Source organism: Temnothorax longispinosus, chromosome 10 (assembly GCF_030848805.1).
Source record: "Temnothorax longispinosus isolate EJ_2023e chromosome 10, Tlon_JGU_v1, whole genome shotgun sequence".
NCBI lineage: Eukaryota > Metazoa > Arthropoda > Insecta > Hymenoptera > Formicidae > Temnothorax > Temnothorax longispinosus.
In genome coordinates, this window is record NC_092367.1 from 4,027,701 (window position 1) to 4,052,583 (window position 24,883).

Below are 24,883 nucleotides of genomic sequence, written 5' to 3' on the forward strand. Positions count from 1 at the left end.
GGAGAGTCGCGCGATGGCGATTACGTGCATGGAGAAACGAGAATCAAAGTGACGGCGACGCGAGAAGGTGGTGCTAGATGCAACCGTGTCTAAATCCAACCGGTGCGCCATGTAAATACGTAAGGCCCAATCGTCGAAGAAATTTTCATTTCGTGTATGGCATATAGAATATAAAGTTGGTAAATGCACCGTCCGTCTTTTTAGCTTATCGATGTCTCAGATTTTTCAGAAGATGATTGTCTTTCAAAAATCAATCACACTACTCACCACTAATTGCTAATATAAGTGACTGCTTCATGAAACAGGAATACTCACCTGAAACAAAAAGAAAAAGTACACTTATAGTTGCAAAACAGAAATGGAGAAGAACGAGAATGCAAAAAGAATTTAACGTAATTCCCTGAAAATACAATTATTCCGATATTACAAAATCGCGACAAAGTTAAAATAATATTAATCATCCATCCATTCAAATATAATGTTAAGTTACTTGAAATTTATAATCGTATAAGAATTCTCGATGGTTATTATAAAGAAATTGCTTTTTTCCGGAACGGTTATTTAACGATTTAACGCCGAATTATGAACACTGCGTCTACTTGCATGCATATGTATGTGACGATCATTTTCTTATGAAACACTTAATATGTTGCGGCAGGAATGTCACACTTTAAAAGTGTCACCTCAAAATGAGTACATGCAATAAGACTGCATTAATTTATAAAATTATTTACATTATCTAAAGTTCTTTATCGCAAATAGTATTATAATACTCAAATTTCTAACGTAATATTCATGAAAGCTTTTTACATTCTTTCAAAAACTAATAACTTGCCCTTCATAATAGTTTCCTGTTGAAAGTACTCGGACGTGATTTGAGAATTTTGTTCCCGCATTTCCTTTGTAATCGAGTTTTGGGCGATAAGCGGTATGGTACTGATGACTCGTTTCGACGGCATGCCAACGGAAGGCGAACGCTTCCAAGAAGCGGATGAGATCGCCACCTTGACTGCGGGCTAAGGAGTCTCGGGCAAATTAAGTCGTTATTCCGGCAGATGGTCAATTTTCGGGAGATCCAGCACGTGATGCCATGAACAACGAAGCAACCTGGGCGCAACGAGCTGCGCGCGCGCGCCCCGTCTACCGATTAATTGTTACAGGCGAGGACGATCACCTCGAAGACCTTGAGTTCGTAATAAAAGTTGCTCCTAAGTAAAGGCGATCCTGCCGTCTGGATTTTTTTTACGAACAGTAGCTAATCACCGCAGCATGCTCCATCATGCTCGTCGTCGTATCGCGATATCCGTTTCTTTTTAACAATCGAAGGAGAGGGGGAAGGAAGGTATTTTTCACTTGTCGCGGAAAATACATCTCGATCGCGTCGACGATCTCGAGACGCTCCATGATACGATTTTACGGTTCTCTTTGCGATTCGCCATTGAGCGGCGAACGGTTCGGTACGCTTCACGGTTCTTCTTCCGAACACCTGTCTACAATTTATTAGCGTGTAGGTACTGCGATTGCTCCCGCGTCACACGCCGTCACTTACCGGTTTTGCTTGTTTCAAAATGTACATAACTATATTATAGTTATGTAAAACATGATGCCTCGCAATGGTTCAATATTTTACAAAAACTGATATTAATATTTAAATCGAGAAACCGATCGTCCATTATTATGTAAAATGCACCCATGGACTCCTTGTCGTTCTCATATATTCTCGTAATAATGTATATAAAAAGTGAAAAGATATTTTGTATTTGTTTAAAGGTATTTTGTAAATTGTCCAAAAATGTTTTAGCTCTATCATGTCTTCTCGCTTTCGTCTGTTTCCGTATGTTACTCCCTATTCAATCTATCATCCTCAAAAGGAATCACGAGCATTAGCGCGAACAAAAGCACGAGCATTAGCGCGTAACAAAAAGCACACTCGTGTTGCTTTTATTGATGTTGCTTTCAATTAATTCAATAATCTTATTGTAATATTAGTCATTTTGTAGAAACATTAAACAAGTTCAAGAGATTGCTCCCAATTTCTAAATCAAACATCCGATAATTTGCGTTGCTCTAACCGCGACCTAACAGCGGGTACCGCGCGAGAGTTCATTGTCTTTATTTTGCGTTCGCGGAATCGTCGGACATGTTGGCAGCGTATTTTGGAGCTTCTTTGTACACGCGCACGGCAATCATCTCGCCCGCATGCACACACATCTCTGTATATATAATATGCTTGTTACATATTCGAAGGGTTTATAAGCCTACGTAATAGCCAGAAGGTTTAGGAGAGAATGCGGGGAACGGGTAAAAAGGAGAAACGGACGTGGTCCAACTATAGAGAAGAGGAAGGGGAGAAAAAGAGGGGAAACAGAGGTAAAAGAGACGAGAAGAATACACATACGGAAGGGGCACGGTAACGGGAGGCCGGTGGATATATAAAGGCACGATGTATCGGAGTATACCAGAGGCCTAGTAAGTTACACCTTCTGCCCTTATCTGTGAGGATCGCTCGGGTACTCGGATACTAACCCAGCCTCTTTTCGTTTCTCTCTCTCTCTCTCTCTTCTCTCCCAATCGTCCCTTTCCGTTCCGTTCATACACGGTTCTCTCTTTTCTCCGCTGAATAACTTTACTACCGGTTTCTCGCGCTGCCTCGTGCCAGCCACTAAACTTTCGGGATAACGCGCACCCTCCTACGTCCCTCCTCGGCCAACTGTCTCTTTTAACCGTACCGAGAATTTTTCGTAGGTGGAAGAATGCGTGTATTATTGGGAAGTGGGTCGTCAGAGAGCGCGAAATGCCAAATTATCGTGCACGCGTTTTGTAAATCGTGAATAAAATAAAATTTCTATACGTTGAAAGGTGTGTAAGTCAAGCGATCTTGTTGCCATGCGTCGGAATTATGCGTACTATTCGTTTATCGCGATACGCATCGAGAGAAGGGTCGTTCGAACGAGAGAGAAAATTTCATAGTGGCGCTTCTTCACGAAGATTTTTAGCGACATATGTATTTTCTGAGACTTCTCGTTTCCCCCCCCCCCTCCTCCCTTCGTTCTCTCTCGTTCATTAGTATGTCGTTCGACTGACCTTCTCTTTCCCCCCGGAGCGGAGCACCTTGGAGAACTAAAATTTGCATCGAGACGCATTTGCACAGAAGCTGTGACGGCTTATTAGCCTGGAAGCAGCTGCGTGCCAGTAATGAGGCCCAATCTCGCGTTTATGCATAATACTTGTAGTTGGGCCGTACCGACTACTACTTCCCCCGCGGCAGCCTCTCCCCCGCCTTTCTGTACCCGAGTTGCACCGAGTTCTGTCCTCGTCGCCCATTCTTCCCTCTTTATCGTTCAACAAAAGGATTCACTTTGTGCCCGTGAGAGATGCGCGAGTCCTTTTCAACCCTCAGTCATTGCAGCACGCAACACGTAACCGCTTCATCCTGTTAGCCTGGCGATTCGGGTAAAATAGGGATTCGGGGCAGTACGAATTTAATGCGCGCGGTAATGACAAAGTCTGGGGCGACGACGACTGGACCGCCGCAAAGGAGTCGGCAACGACACACGTTAACGTGCGTGTGGCAAATCGCTGAAGGTCTTCATCGTACACGCGGCTACCTTCGATCATGCCTCGTAATGACGTTCAACCGGGCCCCGAAAAGCCCCGAGTGGTTCTCGGCCGAACGTTGTGTAGCCCGTTGTCTGTTTTTAGGTAGTTTAGGTAGTTACACAACGTAGCTAAATACGCTCTACCGTACCCGGTTACACGAAAGAGATCTCACAAATTCAGTAATTGGCAAGATTAAGATTTTTACTTGTGAATTAATAGAGACATCTTAATTGCGATATACGAGGTAGTCGGGATATACGAGTTACATCCGAACAGAGAGGTAAAAATTCCATCGGCTCCCGGCTATTATGCCCCACCATCGTGTGTTCCCTCTTCCAATATTGTCCGCTATCTTTTCTGGACAGAACTTTCAGGATCTTCCACCGATGTCGTAACATCTCGAAAATAATAAAGTTGTTCGTGACCGTTCCCGGATGTGTATCTCTCTCCCATCCCTCCCTTTCCTCTCTTTTCTCCACTCTGTCGCTCTCGTTCCTTTTCATCGCCCCTGCGCGCGAACGTTACACCTACAGGGACTACTCGAGTTGTACTACATCCACGTTTTATGGTGGCCCGGTCATAAAGCCGTATTCGTAGCACACCACCGTATTCGGTATCCGCGGTATGCGTGAATATCGCGCCTCCGGGGTGGCTCGTATCGTACATTTATGACTTTTCGACGTTTCTCTCCCCGTTCGGAAATTATCTGGATGGCTGACGAATACATTTCATGATTGCATTCGGATACCGCTGTAAAATCATGTGTTTTATTGTCGAATCTTGTTGGTGCGCGTTCTAAATTACATTCCACTGATGGATAAATAAACGAAAAAAATGCGTTCTCTTTCGTTTTTGATGGTAGACTTTTTTGAAAGTACTGTCTTCGAGATTCAAAACATGGAAATCGATCGAATGATTTAATTAGCATTTAATTAATTAGTTTTCTCACGCTGCATAATTCTGTCTAGATATATGTGAGTGAATAAATCTGTTTTCTCATTTTCGTGCACAAATTCCATAATTCTGAAAAGATTGAATTTAAATTGTACAAAGAACAAGGAGCAGGAATGACGAAACAGCGCGGGCCAGAAATGCGATCAGCAGCGGAGTGAAGCTGTCGCAACGCCGTAGAGAACGACAAAAGGAAGAAATATCGAGCGAACGTAGGATGAGAGAGCCCCGACGAAGAAAAAGGAAACTCGTCCCATGTCCCGACCGCGCGCGCTGACGCGACAACCTCATTTGTGCGCGGCGGCTTCCAGCAGGACAACGCGAGAGCGAGCGAGAGAGCGAGAGCGAAAGCGCGAGAGAGAGAGAGAGAGAGAGAGAGAGAGAGAGAAAGAAAGAAAAGGAGACAAAGAGCGAGGGTGGGCACAGCGAACGCGGAAAGAAGAGTACACAGAAGGACCGACCAAGCGAGGTTCGCGCGTGTGTACGCGCATTTGCACGCGCGTGAGAGAGAAGGACGGGGCCGAGAGAGCGGGGACCAACGCGACGGGACCGGACCTACGGTCCAATCAAGTAAGCGAGGTACCGCGCTGACGTGATTACAGCCGCCGCGCGTGACCGGAGTTAGTTCGCCGCTCCACTCTCGCTCGCCTGCTCTCTTTCGGGTGGCCCCCTCGGCGGTGGCGTGTTCCAGCCACCCGCTTCGTTTCCTCGCATTGACACGCAGCCGCGAACTTCTGCGAAGATTCTCGCGCAACGATTGTCGCCAATCCCTCGTATCGACGAACGGCTGAAGAGCGATTTGTATCTGTATCATTTACGTCTAAGCCTAATTTCGGTCACTTATGTGATCTTGAGATATCCTTTCGGTCGGGCGAGCTTAGAAAGACGCCGTCGGTCGTGGGGAGAATCGGTAGATGCATCCCTGCACGCGAAACGATTTTACAGCGGTGCGCCGCGCCGGGCCTTGTTTTTGCGTCGAGGTCCGAAGTCTCTTCGCCGCTGATTCGTCGCTTCCCTGTGCCCTGCTCCTTTACGAGGACTATGCTCGCGCTCGTAATACCGGCGGTTTCTTAATCACGAGCTCCGAAACGACGCTTCCCCCATCGCTCTGGAATCCGCGACTCGAAATACTTCGTCGATTCTCGCGCGCCGAGAAAGTCAATTAGCAGGAATGCGACGATCCCTCTGCTTCCTCCGTTTATCGTCGTAAAATCTTAACGCGGCTCCGTCGCTGCGTTATACGCGTCGCGCGCAATTTGCCCGAAAAATTACAGCAACGTTAACGGCCCCGACTGCGAATATTTTTTTTCGAATGCATTTCTTATCTAATAATGATATCGTTACGAATGGAGTTGCGTACTAATGGATTCGCAGCAATCCACTTGGACTGGAACCTTTATATTTAAAAGTTGCTCGTGCTGCACGTTTGACATCTCATAAAGACATATTCTGCAGAAATATACATGGTAAATATTTGTCGTTCACAAATACTTAACAAAAGTAACGAATAAAAGTACGTTTTCTTTCAAGCCATGTACAACAAAATAGAAAACGTGATATATTGCATAAGAATAGTCATCTGAATCGGCCGATTATCGCAATTGATCATGCTAATCGTACCACGTCCGTGATGATGTTCACGTCGAGACTCGCGAATTGGCCGACAGCTTCCGGTTCTGGTATCATCGCGCGGAATAGCGAGCAATCGGGTCTCGCTTGCCGCTGATCATTTCTCGGATGCTACCGACTTAACGGCTCTTCCCTTCGATCAGCTTCCTACGACCTTCTTCATCGCATTGCCCTTTCTCCATCGACTACTCATCGTCGGCGGAGAGACGTGGCAACGTCGTGGGCAAGACATAGAGAAAGAGAAAAAGAGAGGAAGAACGAGAAAGAGAAAGAGAGAGGATGAGAGAGAAAACGAGAGCGGCGAAAGAGACCGCGCGACCAAGATGGAAGGACGTTTATACGGCGCAGCAAGAGGCGAGGAGCCTTTGTCCGTCGAATCGCGTCGCGTCGCATCGGGGCGAATTACTCGCGATATACACGCTTTATCGCTGCCGCGACTTTAGCGGAATAAGTAGCATTTACCGGTACGGATCTTGCAGAACCTCGCAATCACCGGCGGATAGAACCCGGACATTCAGCGAGCGTGATCGCCGTTATCACGACAGAATGAGCGACCGTTTCCTCGAGACACGTTCACGTATCTAGCGTGCGATCTGCGATTATTCTCCGTTGAGTCCGCGGGGGTTGTCATTAATATTATATTATTACCAATATGTTACAAATCGAGAAAGAGCGATGACCGTCAGACCGACCGTTAAAATTAAACGCAGACGATATAACTAAGCCGACGCGAGTTTGTAAATAGACTTATCGGGACGACTATAGTTGAATCGCCAGACGATACCGCGCTTGGAAGGTGCCACGCGAGACAAGACGACGTCATAATTATCACGAACTCTGTCTCCAGTTGCCGTGATCGCGTGATCGTTTGATAAATCGCGCGAATCAAAGATAGATTCGCGCTACGTTGTCAGATACGATAGCGTCGGATTTTAATGGCACCGACGCGGACGCTCCGAGTAGCGTGTTTTACGTCATTACTTATTGTTAGTCTCCAACGTTTACGTTTTGCGAGAGAGGCAGACTCGAGCGAGTCTTCGGAGACAGAGGGAGAGAAGATTGCGCGCTGGTCGGGATGCGGCCCTGCGCATACATCGTGATGCTTCTCGAATGGTACCCCCTGAGGGAGAGGAGCGAGCAAAGTCGGGGCCGGCCTGGGTCCGCGATGATCTATGGCTCTATCGCGTTCGGAGTCTCAGATCACAATCATTCCCCTTTATCGTATCCCTTCGTGAGTTTTCTTTCTTAGCAGGTGCCCGCCGTCCGCCGTCCGCCGTCCGCCGCCCGCTGCACGGCGATATATTACGTACCGGGTGTCCGCATTTAATTTCGCGCGATACCCTCGTTGCGATAGACGATTGTCTGCGAGGCTATCTTTTCCTGAAGAGGCTGATGGCAGCCTCTTTCGCAATTTCTAGACCGTTCGCCGTAAACTCGTGACTTCGTTGATCGCAGTGCGGTCAGGTATCCTTTTCTTTTTTGGTAATGAAACACATTAGGTAGATGATTAGAAAGTCTTTCACCGCCGCCGTTCCTCACGCGAACGGTAGTCGCTGACCTCTCACCGAAACGATTTATAAGAAGCGCGAACCGAGAGTGAGGGAGAGTTAGAACGACCGCCATCGCTCAGGAGGGTCTCCGAGGACATCTTCCTTTTGTAACCTCTCGTCCCCCCTCCCCCTCCCCCTTTGCCCTTCTTGTCTTAAACTCCGTAGGAGTGGCCGATAGTTAGCAAGGACATTATAAATTTGGATGCCCTACTCTGTAATTATCGGAGATACGGAGGGGCGTGCCAAGTCTCTCTCACGTTCGTCCGGCAGCGGTCTTAAGCAAAAGAGGGGGAGAAGGGGCGCCCGCTTCGGGATGTGTGCGAAATTGCGCAAGGGTATTCGTGCGCCACGTGGTAGTGCGCGTGTCTCGTGTGCATGTGTGTTTGTGGATGCAGGAATTTCACGTACGCCGGTATACCGGGGTACGTGCCAACAGAGAAAGACATTATCGGGGAGGGGCACCGCGCGAGATTCGAATCTGCAGGGCAGCTCCGTGCCGATCGAACGTGTCCGGCGATGCGCTCGCGAGCAGAACGGAAACCCAAAATTCTGCCTACATTTACCCAAAGCTGATCCCTCCGCGGAAATCATGAGGCTCTGTCATAAGTTTACTACAATTATCTCATTATCTGCGATTGTGTCTTCTGTTTCGAGCGAGATCGCACGCACGCACGCACGCACGCATGCACGCACGCAAGATCGACGCTCTATTGTAGTAGCGCAACGTAAAGGCGAGCGAAACGGAGCTGAGCGAACGGCAAAGAAAGGGGGCGATGGGACGAAGAGAGGACGCAGTGGCGGAAGGATGCCAGAGAAAGAGAAAAGGAGAAAAGAAGACCCCTCTTTCGTATCGAGAGCGAACTCGATCTTCGACTGCTTGGCATCAAGACATTCGAGACTTCGACAGGGCAGCAAGATCGACTACAGCTCAATCACTCTTCGTCTCGTACCCTCTTCCACTCCTCCTTCTCGGGCCCGACATGCATCCTCCCGCCTCCCCCGTCTCTCTGCTTCCATCGCTCCAACTTCCACATCTCTCCTCGGCCCTCTCTCCACTCTCTCGGTGTTCACCTGGACCCATCGGGCGCGCACCCTCCCCTCCCTATTCCCTCTCCATCTTCTTCGAGAAGCGTCTTCGTCTCCTCCCTTTCGCTCCTCCGTTATCGCGTCCCGATCTCGGGGCCTCTCGGCTTCACGTGGCGTGCCCTAATGACGTCTCGGAACGAACGGGTACCACCGCCATCTAACAAGAGACTTTTTCACGTTCCAATGCTAATCCTCCGGGAGTCGTCTCGCCTCCAACTCCCTTTCCACCACCTCCACCTCCTCCTCCTCCTCCGTCACCTTACCTTCCGCTTCTTCGTACTTCACGTTGCATTCGCTGTGTCCCCATATATACGAAATAAAGACGCGCGAGAAAAAAAATATATATACATATCAATGATATGTTGATCTGCCTGATACTTAAGCAATATATTTGTCAATTGTCATGATGCATCGTCGAATCATACGGCGCGTCATTCTTCCGATAACTGATCTTCGTTACGTTTCTTTTCTTCTTCACCTTGGTGAACGACTCGGGTTCAGCGATACTAAAAGGGTACAGAATTGATAAAAATCTGCATTTTACCAAGTACAAAATCAGCCATGCGCCACTGAGATGAAGTCGAACCCTGCAAGGTCGACTTCTCGCGTAGACTAGTCGGTGATATCGTCATCGCGGCGGCGGCGGCAGCCACGCCGATATACGAGAGTTGATTGAATCAGTCGCGATGCAAAAAGAGAAAGAACGGGATAAAACAAAGGAAGTCGCTTGGAATCTTTATCGGCGAGGAACGGGCGAGTACCGCGGAACGGGCGAGCCCGGAGTCCAGAACCAGAGTGGCCTCTCGGAGAAAAAAAAAGACCTCGACTCCGGGCTCTCGAGTCCTGGATGGCTGCCGCTCTACCCGAACCAGCCGCCAACCGCTAAAAACCTAATTAGATGTCATAATTATATCCAGTGGTGCTCAACACCGGCCGATTCTCCGTCCTTATCCCGCAGCTGATTCTTCTCTCTTCTCGTTGAATTCTCAGGCGTACTTTCTCGGGAACTGCGCGCTAGTTTATGTCGAGGACTCTTTGGACACCCTCTCTTTCTTATATATATATTCTTTCTCTTTCCCATACAAATTCAATGAAATCATTTGTGCAAGCACTATAGGGACACTCGAGACACGGCTCGCGAATATTCGCGAATCGAAAGCTATCCCGCGGTGCGCTAAGTGCCGACTCTCGTGGGGTGTGCACAAACGAGCAAATGCTTTGCCGCGACGTGTCTCTCGAAAATTCTTGCGGAATTGTGTAAAACGACGATGACGTATATATATATAAACGCGCAGGGTCACCAATTCTTATACGACAGGTTTAAAACATATATTCTCCCTCAATTTTGACGCTCTAGACGGGCGCGAGGTAATTTTCGTTTAGAAATGATCACATATTTATTCTGAATGATAAGATCGATTTCTGAATATTCTAACAATAAGCATCATATTCCAAAGATATAATATGCAAAGTACCCAAAATGACTAATGAACTAAACTTTATCGCAAAATAATGTTCTATAGTCCACGATTCGGACCGAAATGGCAACGAGCGAGCGTTGCACAGCACAGGATTTATAAACACGTACAATCATTAACGCACGAATCTGAGCGAAATACTAATGAACATTTCTCGCCGCATCGTAAGGTAAAATAAATGCTGTCGCGCGGCTGTTTGTTTAGACCTTTTTTCCGAGTCTTTGGCGAACTAAGCCCGACCTTCCAGCGGTTGTACCGCTGTATATTCAGTGTTTATTGTGCGCGTCAACGACCGTACTGCGGAATGTCGACGATATTTTAACAGTCTCGCGGCGTTAATTACTATTATACGGCACACAGCAGGCGCGTAGTGCTTGAGTAACAGTGTGCGGCTTGAAACGAGATACTCCGCACCTCGCAGACTCGCTGATACCACCTGTTGAGCCTTAACGTTCAAGCATTTCATACGGCGGGATGGTATACGCAAGGGGGAGAAGCTGGACATGATTGGCAGAAGGATACCGATGAGTGACAATCAGTGATAATGAGCGAGACAAATTAGAGATGAGAATCGCGAGAAAGTGTCTCCCGTGCTATAATTATCGTTGTAAACTCTGATTATGTGATCGCGATAGAATAAGCCGACATCGATGAAAAAGGTAGTGTCCGAGATTCCTCGATGGAACATTAATCCAGCGTTAATCCAACAAGATCTACATCCCCATAAACATTAGTACTTTTATTTACACACGGCGAGTTACTTCTTGCCGCTTGCGGTTGCGGCTCTCCCTTCGATCCTCGAGCAAATGGTGTACGGCTTGAAACGAGATACTCCGCACTTTAAGACTCATCAATACCACCTGTCGAGCTCTAACGTAATTCTTGCGCGAGCGGGAGGTCGAATCGAAACCGAACACATCGGACCCCGGTTGCTATCGTGGCGCCGTTGTTGTTCCCTCGAGAACGCATGGCGGAAAACGTTGCCCCCTCGACAGAGATCAATTAACGGACGATGATGGAAAATAGACGCCGATCGATTTATCAGGACTCATAAGTCAGAGTCTTATCGTAACAGCGCGTTATTGAATGAGCTTACCCGCGATTGCCCGCGCTGTAATTTTAACGTAATAAGTCCCATCGATCGGTAATTATGTTACTCGGGACAGAGACGGATGATAGACTCGAGATTGTATTCGTTAAAATCAATTCATCTCGTGTGAAACAGTTATATTACGAATTTTCGTTCGAATCGTATGAAGCAATATTATAACAAGAGTTACTCAACGTCCTGCAAAAAAGTATCCTGTATATATTTTTTATTTCTAGTTTTTGTTATATCAATATGACATTTTTACACATCTTTCTTAGGGAATATTAGCTGGTTTAATGGTACCGGTTGTGCACGGAGTGAAGGAAAGGGTAAACACGTGGCACCTGCACAGATATAAAAAGAATGAACTAAACAGGGGGAAAAATTCGCATTCGATGCTGCTGCACCAGAGGGTCGGTGATACCCTCGGGACAAATCGTTCTCGCACGTAGCCACCTGTTGCTCGTGCTCCCTTGGAATGCTCCCCTTCTACGGAGAATGATCATTTAGAATCCACGCAGCTTTATATAACAACGCTGTTTCCCCGATCGCTCTCGTTTTCGATGTAAAAATAGTTGAATGGTATTTTAGAACTGAAATATTGCACAAACGCGCGTGAATCGTACGATTTGTTACGTAAACTCGTTTCTCCCTCAATATTATCGATTTACGCCGTAGTCAAGTATTAAGAGATTAATACGACTACCCCCCAGAAAGATAACATCTAATTTACGCAACGTCAGTTTTTCGTTACGGACAAACCAGTTTAACAGAAATTACAAGCGTCGCGGTAACGACGCGGCGCCAGGAATGCCCAATTAGCTTCGACACTAAAAAGATAAAGGCGAGCGTCGCAAGAAAAAAGCAAGGGTCGTCGACGAAATAATGAACTTTTTTTTTACTTGGCGCCTTTATTGTCGTTGCCAGTGTATCTCGGCTTGGCAAATTGAGACAGGCGCTGCTTCTCTCTCTCCCCCCTCTCCCTTTCCCTTTTTTTATCCGTGCATCTCGACTCAATCTTAATATTCTTTCAAGGATTCAAAATCTTACATACTGCACTTCAAACTCTAAATTCCTTCGAGCCATGGAGGAGAAAGACAACTTCCGTCGATTTCCCGAAGACATTAGATAAATAAGGGATGGTGATATTTTGAAGATTGATAGCTCTGAAGCGCTATCGAGCTTACTCTAAATATTCTCTCATCTCAGCACGCAAGATACTTTACACACCTGAATACTGCCGCGTGCGAGCGGTCTCTTTTGATCAACAGCTGCGTTCAATAATTCATCCGCAACTCGATCGTACATCGGGGCGTTATGCCACTATGCTAGCCGCTTTGTCGATCGCTACAGCTTCGTATATGTTGCGTTATCGAGTTTGTTTCAGACATATTCCTGTGTATCTATACGTTTTTGTTAGTATAAGTATTTAGTATATTCTCATAAAGGTAATAAAAATTGTATAATTTTGTACCTGTCACTTAGCTGTTTACCTAACTTCGTTTATTATATAAAACTTAAATAATTTGCATGAATCCACTACAATATCCCACTGTGCTAATATACTCAATATAGCCATCGTACAACAATTTAAACTTCGGACGGATTTAATTTTCTCAATTCCTCGGATTTAATCCCTTCGTCCCAAAGATTTCGGAACGTGGCTGGAGAAAAGTGCGGCCCTGTAGCAGCCTCCCGTCGTGGACCGGTTCAAAAATACCTCGGATGCCCGCGCTGCGGGCGACCGGGCGCGGGTGAGAGGGGAAAAGAGCCCGGAGTGAAAAGAAAGAGATGGAAGAAGAGAACAACAGGGGGAGAAAGAGGCAGCAAGAACGAAAGAGAGAGAAGAGAACGCGCGAGAAGACGAAAGAAACTGGCTGAAAAGGAAAAAGATGCACGAAAGGACCACTAGCGGAGCAAAACGGGTGGAAGGAACGAGATAAAGATGCGCGTGAAAGAGAAGGAAGAAAGAGAAAGAGAAGCGCACGCAAAAAGAGCGAAGTAGAGACGGAGAGAAGAAGAAGACAGCGGAAAGTAGAAAGAGACATTTATTAAGAGAGGAGAGAGGGAGGAAAGGAGACAGAAAAGAGCGAGATGCAACAACGCGAACAGGAGTAGGAATGAGGATGGTAGGTAAAGCGAGACGAAGAGAAAATGAAAGAGGGGAGGGGGAGAGAGAGAGAGAGAGAGAGAGAGAGAGAGAGAGAGAGAGAGAGAAAGAACGAGAGGAGAGGGTGAGCATCGGAGTAGTGCGCGGCAGAACGTGTCTTTATTATACGAAAGGAACGGACGGAGGAACCCGCCGACCAAGAGGCCTGCCTCTGATGATGTTGTACTCACGACTCCCTCGTTCGCTCGTACCTACTCGCCGTTCGCGCTGCTCGCTCGACATTCTCGCGCACAGGATGCGTATATCGTCCGAGGAGAGCCGATTTTACCCTCCGCACCACTCCGGAAGACCTCCGCGCTGGCCGGCGCGGGCACGGGGATCCAGACGAGGAAGAAATCGGCGCGATCGTTAAACGGTCAATTATTATTACTGGCTCCCTTCGTGCCTCCCTTCTCCTCGCGCTCTCTACGCGTTCTTATTTCTTATTCGCCTGTTATCACTGTTACCACTGTTATCACAATAAAGATTAATTCTTGTTCATGCGTAACTGGGTGGCGCGCCAAGGAAACTGTCCCTTAACTCGCGAGGAATACCACGAATTAATTCTCGCGTCAACTGCATGAGCACGTATTCGCCATTATACAATTATTAAGTACGCAAGTGGCATGGGATCATCGCGGTAAATAACACGTGTAATTGTTCCGCCTGCGAAAAATGTTAGTGGTATCGGACAAGCTCGATCTCTGTCCCGCGACCACTAATGACACTGAAACCGTGACATCGTGGTAGGTAAGTGCGTACACGCGGGCGCGCGCTACGGGAACGACGTGGTAAAATGAAGAAGTTGTGTGGTGAAGAAGTTGTGCGTGAACACTCGGCGGATCTGGATCCACAGAGCCATTAGTCGGCTGAAGCGCGGACCAATAAAAGCTCGGTGCTGCCGTCCACTGGCCATAAAGTCGTAGGATTCCTTGTTATGCGCCCGTGCGACTTCGCTCGGGGACTGCGGTGCCGTGGAGAATGGCGATAAGAGAGAGAAGAGGAGAGTGGTCCGAAGAAAAAGGGAGGAATAACAAAATACAACCGTAAGATAGAATAAAAAGAGAAGAAAAGAAAGAGAGAGAGAGAGAGAGAGAGAGAGAGAGAGAGAAGCGTGGCATGGCTTCCAGATTCCAGTGGGAAAAGGAAAAGACTCGGTCGTTCCCGAAGAGAGAAACGTGCGCGGGGGCAAAAGATAGAAAAAGGCGCTAAGAAGGCGCGGCTCTTATAAAATCGTAGCCTGCTCCTTTACTGGCATCGGGGCGGGAAATTATGTGTACGTTCCGCCGCGGAACCTGTTTCGGGTCGTTTCTCGCGTATAATTGGAACACGTCCGGAGCACAGCGCGGGACACTTAAGCCGCGACGCATCGACGCGTACAACTTCCTTTGAACTTTCGACACGATCGATCTAGATAGCTCCGATCTAAGAGAAGGGTGATCACTTAATCACGACTTAATTTCTCCTAGACGAGAAACTCTGCAGGCGAGATAGAAATATAGGAACAAAAGAACTAAAGTTTGATCGACTTGATCATATCCCTCTATAATTAAATCTATAAATCGCGATAAAAATATTGGTGAAAATTTTGATAAAAGACGCGGGTGAAAGTGATGAGCGACAATGCGCGAATGCAAGGGTTTCGCGATCGCGTTTATCATAGTCATGCCCTCGTTATCCTCGGCTACTCTTAGAAAAGGAAAGCCGCATACTGAAGGATTAACGAACAAAATAAGAAGAGACGTCATTTTTCTTCGAAGATGAAATGTGTCGCTTGCAAGAAGTCACCTGAGGGAGCGTATTTGCGCGGTCGGCCGAAAATTAGCGCGGTGACGGCGATTAATGGCCCGAGCCGAGTCAGCTCGCGCGATTTAAATCTCGCCCCTGACTATACGCCGCGTTTCTTCTCGCATCTGCTCTCAACGTTTTTGCCGTTCCTCCGCGACAGCGTCACAGGGTTATCCGAGTGCCATGAACTCGTGAAGTCAGCGTCCGACTCGTCCGCGACGAATTTCTCACAGTGCGTAACGTAAAACTCTCTCGAGACGTATATACCTATTCTGACGTTTGAGTGAATCTTGCGGGAAAATTGCGGTACCAGAAATAACGCCAATACCGAAAGATCGCCGTTGGATTCTTTTCGCCAATGTGCGCCAGATTGTCGACATATCAGAAGCCGTAGGTCCGCTTCATGCGCGCGTAAATAACACAGTGCTCGATGTACACAAATATTAATTACCAGCGGTAGCCGTGTGCCTTTGATAAAAAACCATCGGCGCACATTTCATTATGGGCTATCCCTTTTACGAGGTAACCCCTTCGATATATAATCACCGGCCTACCGAATTAATGAAAGCAAAATTAAAGGCCGAGTCGCCTCTCATTAATCTCCGCCGCCAGGGGATGGACATCGGCCAGGGCGCGCGTAAGAAGCAAATGACGGGTATGAAAAGATGATGGACGCGAGTTTTCGGGACACCCCGTAGCGCACAACGGCGCGCTCTCATCGAGGTCCCTGACTTAAGTGATGACGGCTATAATGCTTTATATGCAAGGGAGAGTAGGTGGATAAAGAATTTGTGAAAGAGTATGGCGGGCTGTCAACACGCTATAGTTATTTGATGTTTTGTCGCGTTTTTCAAATCGATATTTTTACTCTGATCAAAGTAATACGTCACAATATTGTAATCTCATCGTTATACTTAAATAGAATTGATAGAAATATTGCACAAAAGGGAAAACAATGAAGGAAATAAGGCGAACAACGCGTTTCTCTAGCATCTTTCTCGAAGGAAAGATCCGCTGGATGGAATTTCTCCCGCGATAAGTCAGACGGCTTGATACCACCGAGCCGCGACGCAGACTGCAGCTTCAATTAACGCGGCCCATTAAGAGCGATTTACATCAGCTGCGGACGCGCGCGCGAAAAGAATGTCCCGCTATTGAGCCTAATGGACCTGTTTGCACCTACCCTTCATGTACGGCCCTGTTGCGCTAACGAGCACTGTAATGCGCAACGGATATGTGATTCTATTGCAAATCTTGGAGATATCACTTCGAAAATGTAGATTTTTTTTACCTTAAAAATCGCTTCTCGCGTGGTTATGCTTGAAGAACGTAACGGGCATGATGAGCAACCGCGAGAAACGAGATCTCTAATTAGAGAAAATGTACGGGTATCGTACGATTCTGCCGATCGACGACGTAAACGTTTCCGCTCTTTTCGCCGAGCGATACGGAGTTATGGTCGTCGGTTTGACGTGCGGCTGTACGGTCATTCTCGCGCGATATCTTGCATGCGAAAGTATAAGTGTCCGCCGCGTTCCGAGACTTCCAATTGGAATAATGAATATATGAGGGGAAGAAAGACGACGCGCGCACGCACACGCGCATACGTTGCATCGGCGGGCGCTGCACCGCGTCTAAAAGCTCGATTCTGCGGTCGGCGAGACGCCGCGGAATTACGTCGGGTTATTTAAATTTATTAATTGAGCGATATCAATGAACTCGCGCGCTAACAGTGCCCTCATTGAATTCACTCCGGCTAGACCGGCTTCACGGTAACTCATCTGCACGTCCGCGACCGTCGTGCTTCACCTAAGACGACGAGGACTCTCCGCTTCTTCGATACGTGCATCCGATTTCTTGCATTTCTAGGAAAGTTTCTAAATTAAGACACTTCTTGTCGTATCATCGAGAATTCCATAGCTTATTCATTCAATAACTATAGCAGAGTAGATATAAAATAGAATAAGAATCGGCTAGGAACATTAATAAAGACATCCATCTGCCTGTGTCATGCATCCTAACATTTTTGTAGTCTTTTTTTTTTAATTTACTTTGTATCGAAGTTTTTATAAAGCTGAAACGTAAGTATAGATAAGGCTTAAGCTTAACGTGCAGCCTTATCTTCGAGACAACTTTCGACTCATCGCGAAGCGGAACGCGGGATTCGGTTGTCGTGTCGACTCGATTATTGGCGGGCCAATCATTTTAATGGCTAATGTCAACCGAGAGTGACCGATAACCCCGTGCGATAAAAGAAGCATATTTTGCCGAGATCGGTGATTGTATTGTATAGTGATGATCGAAGCGTGTGAGCGTTCAATTATAAATTAATCATAAAGTCACATTGCTGAGCTCTTTAATTTAGCCGAAGAATTTAGTTGAGAAGTTTTCGCTGGAAATTCCTGACGTTTACTTTCGCATCTGCGGTGGCCTAAAAGGCGAGCGAGGTGCAACGATCCTCGCGTTCTCTTCCAACCGAGTTCCATTGAAACGACGTGCAGCGATTTCCTAACCCTTTCGTCAGTCGGACGTCCGAACGACAAAAGCGGCTGAAAACGAGATATACCGAGTATAAGTTGAGTGACTAATGAACGGTCGGTAGTCCGCGAAGAAAGTGGGCGGTGAAAATTAAATAGCAGGCGCGTCCAAAAAAATAGCAGAACGTTTTCGGTCGTCAGGTGCCGCGGCGACTGCACCGCTTAATCCTGATTAATATCCCTGGAAACTCGCGCTAATGCTAATGCCAGCCAGACCGCATCTCTTCTCGGCTCATCCCGTGTTCCCTTTTCTTCGCCTTCGTCATCGTTCAGATCTTCACCGGTCGACGACTTCTATCGCCATTCCGAATTTACGAATGTCTGATCCCAGAATTTTTATCCCCGTTTAAGATTAATATTTAGTTATCATCGGTTTCAAGAACGTGCATCTTATATATTTTTTAACAGATTCAAATCAACAATAAAGAAAATTTTGCCAATAAAACTGTAGAAGAAACCCAGTTTTATTCAATTTGTCGTGCTAGAAGCGAGATACGTTCTCGGTGTGAGAGCCCCTTGAGAATCGTGACCGACGATTGAGTTGTATCCAGCGTTTGTTAAGGCCGCTAGAGTGAAAGAGCGAAAGAGAGAGAGGAAGAGAAGGAGGGAGAGAGTACGACGAGAAGGAGGTAAAGGAGGAGGAAAAGGAGGAGCAGGAGGAAAAGAGGGACGAGTCGACGAAGGGATGGAAGCGCGAAGGAGAGAGAGGATTCCCGATCGAGACGTACGAGACGATGCATCATCTACGGTCGCCCGTGAATCGGACGAGGATGAGGACGGAACGTTTTCGTGCGAGCAGGACGCAGGACGTAAATTCACGTGCACACGAGCGAAGGAGCGCGCGTCCGCGTGCGCGCACCGGACAAAGAGGCACTCGTGCAGTAAACTCGCACGATCTTCGTGGCGCGTAAAACCGCCTTTGGTCGCGTATATACGAACATACGAGGCACGAACACGTAAACGCACGCACGTATAAATTGTATGGACAACTGTTCCGCAAAAATAGCAGAGCAGTCAAAGAAAAAAAAACCCGGAAACTCGCGCGAGCGAGTCGTTGAATATTTTGTATTGACAATTGAAGCTTAAAAAAAATATGTCTGAATGGCGAGAGTGAGAGAGATTGAGATGAACAAAATTCATCTGGTCGCTCTGTCGCGAAATCGTCGACGCAGTCGATCGAGATACACGTCGCGTCAATTTTTGAGACGAGCACGGAATGAATACGTACCACGCGTCCCGAGAGTGCGATTACGGACGTAGGAGTGGTGGAGAGGTTGCCCGGGGGGCAAGCATCTGGCCGTAATTACTAAATTATCCTTTAACTCCGCCGTCTACTCGGGACCGTGCCGCGATCTTATCCGAGAGGAGAGGGTTGTGCCTAGGTTTACTCAGCCAGGCCGAGTGAAACGATCGCCGTTTATCGTCGGCATTCCCGTGGCAAGAGCGGGACGAAGCCACGGGCCTCGGGTAGATAAGGACGGTAGAGGCGGAACGCGGGTTCGTTTTGTTAGATGTCGGCACGTTAAATTCTCTGGTAATCGGTACCAGCGAGCGTCATCGATGTCAGAATGATTCGTTCGGTTATCCGCGAGCCGCAGATATTCCAATTTATCGCGGAACTCGTAATCACCGATCGTTCGCTTTCTGCGGGAAATGCACCTAATACATATGCAAACACATGCATCCATCCATACTACATGTTGTCAGCTATTTTTGTAATATTTACGAATATGTGATAAATTTAAAAAGAGCGTCTTTCAGTCCTCAATAACGTATCTACGATATCAACTATTATTTACGTCTATAATAGCAATTGACGAGTTTTGCCGAAACGGCGAGCATTTTTTCGATAATGATATATCATCGTAAAGAGTTAAGAATATATTTGCAGCTATTATTTAGAACAAATATCTACCTATCAACTTGACGTACGTGCGATCGATCGATAGATCCCGGGTGATCTCATGGAACAGCCGCTCTGCGATCTTTATTTTTTTTTTCTGCAAGCCGCCAAGGGCTGGGAGAGGTTAAGCCGAGCAGATAGGTAGATATTCGCGGTAGGACGATCTTAAAGGTAAGAGGCCAACCGAAGAAGGCACGAGGAGGAACGAAACGGAGTGGAACACGGTGGAGAAGAGGCCGAGGAGAGGGCAGCGAGCTGTCCCAGGTCGATGATGCATGGTACCAACGACTCGGTCGTGCTACTCCTCTGCGAACTTCATCTTTGATGCCGCTCCGCTTGCCTACTCCATATCTTCGCTTCTTCCCAACGTTCTCTTGTAATATTCGCGCACGGAATCCTCAATTTCCTTTCACGACCGACCGATGAACGGTCTAGACTCGAGAAAGTCTAATGGAAAATTGAATGATTTAAATCTAGCGACTTAAGATTTTCCGATATGAACGAATTTTCGATGTAGCATTGAAATTGTCGTCTTTCTACTCTATACGCAACGTTTGAGAAAATCGCCATATATTTTGGGACATTTTATCCTTTAATTGGAATCACCACGCAAATTTCTCCCTTCCTCTCCGTCGTCCTTGATTTCGCTTTTATTTCGTCGTGTGCTCCGACTGTTTCTCCGTCGCAAATCTCGCACCTGCCGCGAAGAAGGATGAAGACATACCGATCGAGAGTTCCCGCTGCGAGACGCATTAGTCGTTACCCGGGATACATCGGACGTCCCTCTTATTCCTTGGCCGAGCAAGCTCGGTTCTGCATTCATACAAATGCGCGCCTCGAAGCGGCATTATCGTTCGTTATCGTCCGCTATCGCGTTCGCGGAGTGACGCGTCTCGAAGATTCGCGACAAAACTCGTTTCTACTCGTACTCATATACGAGCGTTGTTGTACGCGACCGATAATAGAGTCCGCGTGTCTTGTCAGTGTTTAATTCAAAAGAAAAGCAATATAAATGTAAAATAATTAATAAAAAGTTATAATTGTAGTTTCTTAACCCTAGGGCACACAGCCCAGACCCAGATGAAACTTTGCTTCTTCGGAATTTTCCGTTTTTGATATTTAGTTTTAACTTGATAACTACAAAATAAAACTTTTCGGTATTAATACCTATTCAGGTATATTCCTAAATTTCACAGCTTTAAAATAACAAAATGCAAGTCCAAAAATATTAATCTGAACCAGAGTTACAGTCTATCAAAGTTACATGGTATTTTCCAGACCCATGGTATGTGTTTTTAGGACACTCCACTTAAGCTGTGCGCGATGTAACAATTAAAGGAACGTATAGCAAGCTCAATTTTTGTCTACAGATTAAGCTAACTCGCGAGATCAATAAGGAAGTAAAACAGTTTCTTAAAGTTTACACTATTCGATAACTTGATAAATAGCCCGATGATTTATAGCGGTCTTTATCCTGCAGCAGGAAAGACTGATAGGGTGAAGGAGCCATTTGGAGAACCATCGCGCGTGCCCCCGACAATGATTTGTTGTCGACGAATCGAAGGCAAGCAGGCCGAATCGTACGAGCGAACGAATGCTTGATACCTGCCGTGGATTGGCCGGGTAATGCGATCACGTTTCGCGGTGAGCCGATCGAGCGAAATGCCCGGCGAGCCAATCGGCCAATCGATTTTACGAGCGCGCGAGAAAATCAAGGGGCGGCTTCGGGTGGACGAAGGAACCTCGTTCGCTCCCGGCTCTCGAACCTATCGCAAACATTGCGAGATGAATTCGGCACACGCGGCACGTTCCCAGCAATGGCGCGGACATTAAACACGTCGGGGCTGCGAAATTTCCCAAGCAAGAATTCCGAAAGGGGCATTCTCTGCTTTCGCCCGTGGAAACTGCTTCTCCGCGAAAGGAGGAGAGATCGTTTGGCGCGCATCGGCGTAGGTCCGTCGTGAAAGTTGAGACTGATACACAAGGAAGCATTCTCGATCATTTGGACGTCCACTCGAACGTTCGGTAAACGTTGCGGGATATTATCTTTCGTTTGCACGCGAGAGAAGCGTTTACTCTTTCGATTAAGAGGGGCCTCTGCCCACGTGGCACCCGTGTTTCTTCGAAGAACGGAAACTCAGGTGCGAATATAGAAGATGCCCAAGGGTCGCCAATATCGGGAGTTAACTTTCTGAGAATATAAATTTCTTCTAAAATTATCATTTTTATATTTTTTAATATCAATATATGAATAAAATATATGTAACTTTCTTTTCAAAAATGACTCCTGCGATTTCTTTTTTTTTCTAAATAACACTAAAAAATAATCGACAATTACCGAAGCGTTAATTTTATTTATAAACCTACGGTTTTAAAACAATTCCGCGATTATACGTATGTATAGCCCAGTATAGCCATATATACTTATTCGCGATGCGAAATGTTCACGCGCCTCTGGAATCTCATTAAATAAATAATCTCAACGTTTTCATATTTTAAACGTTTTTCGAAATATCATTATTAATTATTTCATCATACTACATATACAACCGTATATCGGTAAAATTTCTACGATCACAGTTATGCGCGCGTAAAGTCCACGACATGTTACGAGACATGACGTAATTTATGAGCCAATAACACTCAAGCTCTCAATCGGCTCTCCCGCAAAAATTGTGACGGCATTTATCGCCGATGTGTTAATTAGTGCATCCACCGGTGGCGCTCAATGTGAGTCCCACGCGTCCGCGCTGGACGAGGACACATGAGTTTTTCGACCGGCACGTAAGACTCGGTTTTTGTATAGAAAGAAGCGCCTGTTGACCGGTGTGGGCGGGCCGCGTTTTTAGGTCAAGCTCGAAAGAAGTATCGCTCTTGTGCTCATCAGGCTGCGCATGTTTCGTGTCGGAGCACGACGCGTGAAAATCTCCTCGGAGGAGATTCGTGGAACGTGCATACGTGAGTAACAAGTTGCCACGGGTTTCCATCGTCAAGACCTCCGTAGAATCGTTATCGAGACTCTGGAAGCGCATGGGGAAGCGTGGGTAGCGCGCACCAGTGAGCAATCGTTCCAACTCGCGCGCGATCGCGCACGCATAGGTGCGGGACGCAAGGTGCGAACTCGGCGCGCACGCAGATACGTAATAATTTCCACACGTGGCGCGAGATCGCACGCGTGGCGTAACCGGCGCGGCGTGCGCTCTCCCTGATTTACGAGCGGCGCGGATTAAACGCGATCCGCGCCTTTCAGCGCCGGTTTCGCGTTTACTCATCCGCTGCTTTACATAATTCTCGACGTGCGCTAGATTACTCGCTCGTGGGAAGGACGCGTATCGGAAAAGCTATCACGATTGCACGCTTTTAACGCGAGTAACGACGCTGTAAATAATCTCCGCTATTATGTACGACAATTGTATACATAAGACTATCGAAACAAATTACGATTTGTACTATTCGTTTAAACGTAAATTCTCGCATGCTCATTTTAAGATCAATCACAGCGACGATTGCCTGATAAAAGCAAACGCGATATTATTCGATGATATATTTATCACAAAGTATAATTAAAAAAAAACAAGAGCCGTTTCTGTTGGAAATTGATGATAATCGCGCGATTGTTGCTACATCGATAATTCTTGCGAATATGGGTTTCTCCAGATAAAAGATATGACGTTGATAAAAAAAGAAAAGGTGCGGTATCGGCAATTTTAGATGGAAATAGGATGATAGAGACGCAATTTATGAAAATAGTTACCTATGCTACGCGTTTCTCCGACAATTCGAAGACGAGCGTCGGCTATACACAGAAAAAAATAAATGTTAAATAATAATAAATAAAAATGTCAAACCGACCCACGGGGGATATCAGTTGAAGTATAATGCGTGAATTTAGGCACGCAATCTGTGTTGCGGGAAATAAACGTTAAAACATTTATTTAAATGTCGATATATTAGAAGGAAAGCAATTTACATACTCATACGTAAAACAATCTATCAACCTTCTCTTAAGAATTTCAATTTCTTTTCTTGATTGAACTATATATACAAAATGACTTCATTCAAGCAAGTTTTCTTCGTTTAACGCATTACAATATCTTATTTCAAGATTTCCACGTTCAAACTAAAGATATTTTCAAATCAAGAATGTTCTTTTTTCCGCGCAGCTTTTCGGCAACACGAGTGGTGCGGTTGGAGGAGGGGCAAGGGGGTAAGCTGACTAGGTACACCCCGCGCGCCGTGCGCAGCGCGCCTAGTCAGCCTACCTCCCCCCCCCCCCGTTCCGACGTCACCGCCTAGTTGCTCCGCGACCTCCGCGTACTGTCCGGAGTATTCTTTTCTATCGCACCCGTCGTTGTATATTTTGCAGCATCTGTTCGTTGAACGAGAATCGTGGATCGCCATCCGGCGTCCGGGGTGTCGAGGATCGTCGAGGAGCATCGAGTGGAGCACCGTGACGGATTAATTGAGGAAGGTGATCGCACTTGCCTATACGATATTTGCGTAACGGTGGTGTCCGCGCGTATATCCGCCATAGCGGTGCGTCGCCGCGTCGCTTCGCTCCAACTTTCGTGCCGGTCGGGAGTGCGTCGCGTTAAACCGGAGTAAATGTACGATCGTTCTGAGGTGTCTAATCGATTTCCGTCGACAAGTTAACGCGGAGTATCGTGAGACTTTCGCCCGTTCCGCGTTATTCGCGAGTGCGTCGAGGATATGTAGCTGCAACAAGACCAAGGAACATCGGGGAATCGTCGCGACGGGGGATCTCGATGGAGAGAGACGACCTCGCTGTTCATCCACGATAATTGGGTGAGTGATAAATTTCTCAATTACTTCCTCCTGCATGCGCGCTTCTTCGTCGCACGTCGCGAAGAAAGGATATCCCGAAGATTATATCCCCAAACGCGAGATACGCATTACCGGATGCAAGTGCGTCGGCGTTTTGAAACGCCGTTATATTTGAAAATATAAACAACGTTTTTCTAAGTAATTTATCGTCGCGCGCTAATCGCGCCACGGCACCACCCCGTGATTCTCTTTGACGCGCCGAATCAAGTGGATCGCGATTGCCGGAGCTAGGAGAGAGGCCCAACTCCGAGAGGAGAGATTGAGTTACAAAGATAAT

General features: G+C 46.8%; 1 long non-coding RNA gene across 1 annotated transcript in view; it reads left to right on the top strand.

The window, feature by feature from the left end:
• LOC139820496 (uncharacterized) overlaps window positions 1-24,602 on the top strand; it is a 61,560-nt gene extending 36,958 nt beyond the window's left edge. Inside the window, exon 3 of the long non-coding RNA XR_011733985.1 lies at window positions 24,128-24,602. This is a non-coding gene — a long non-coding RNA (uncharacterized lncRNA). The remainder of the gene's footprint in view (window positions 1-24,127) is intronic.
• Window positions 24,603-24,883: the final 281 nt, after the last annotated feature.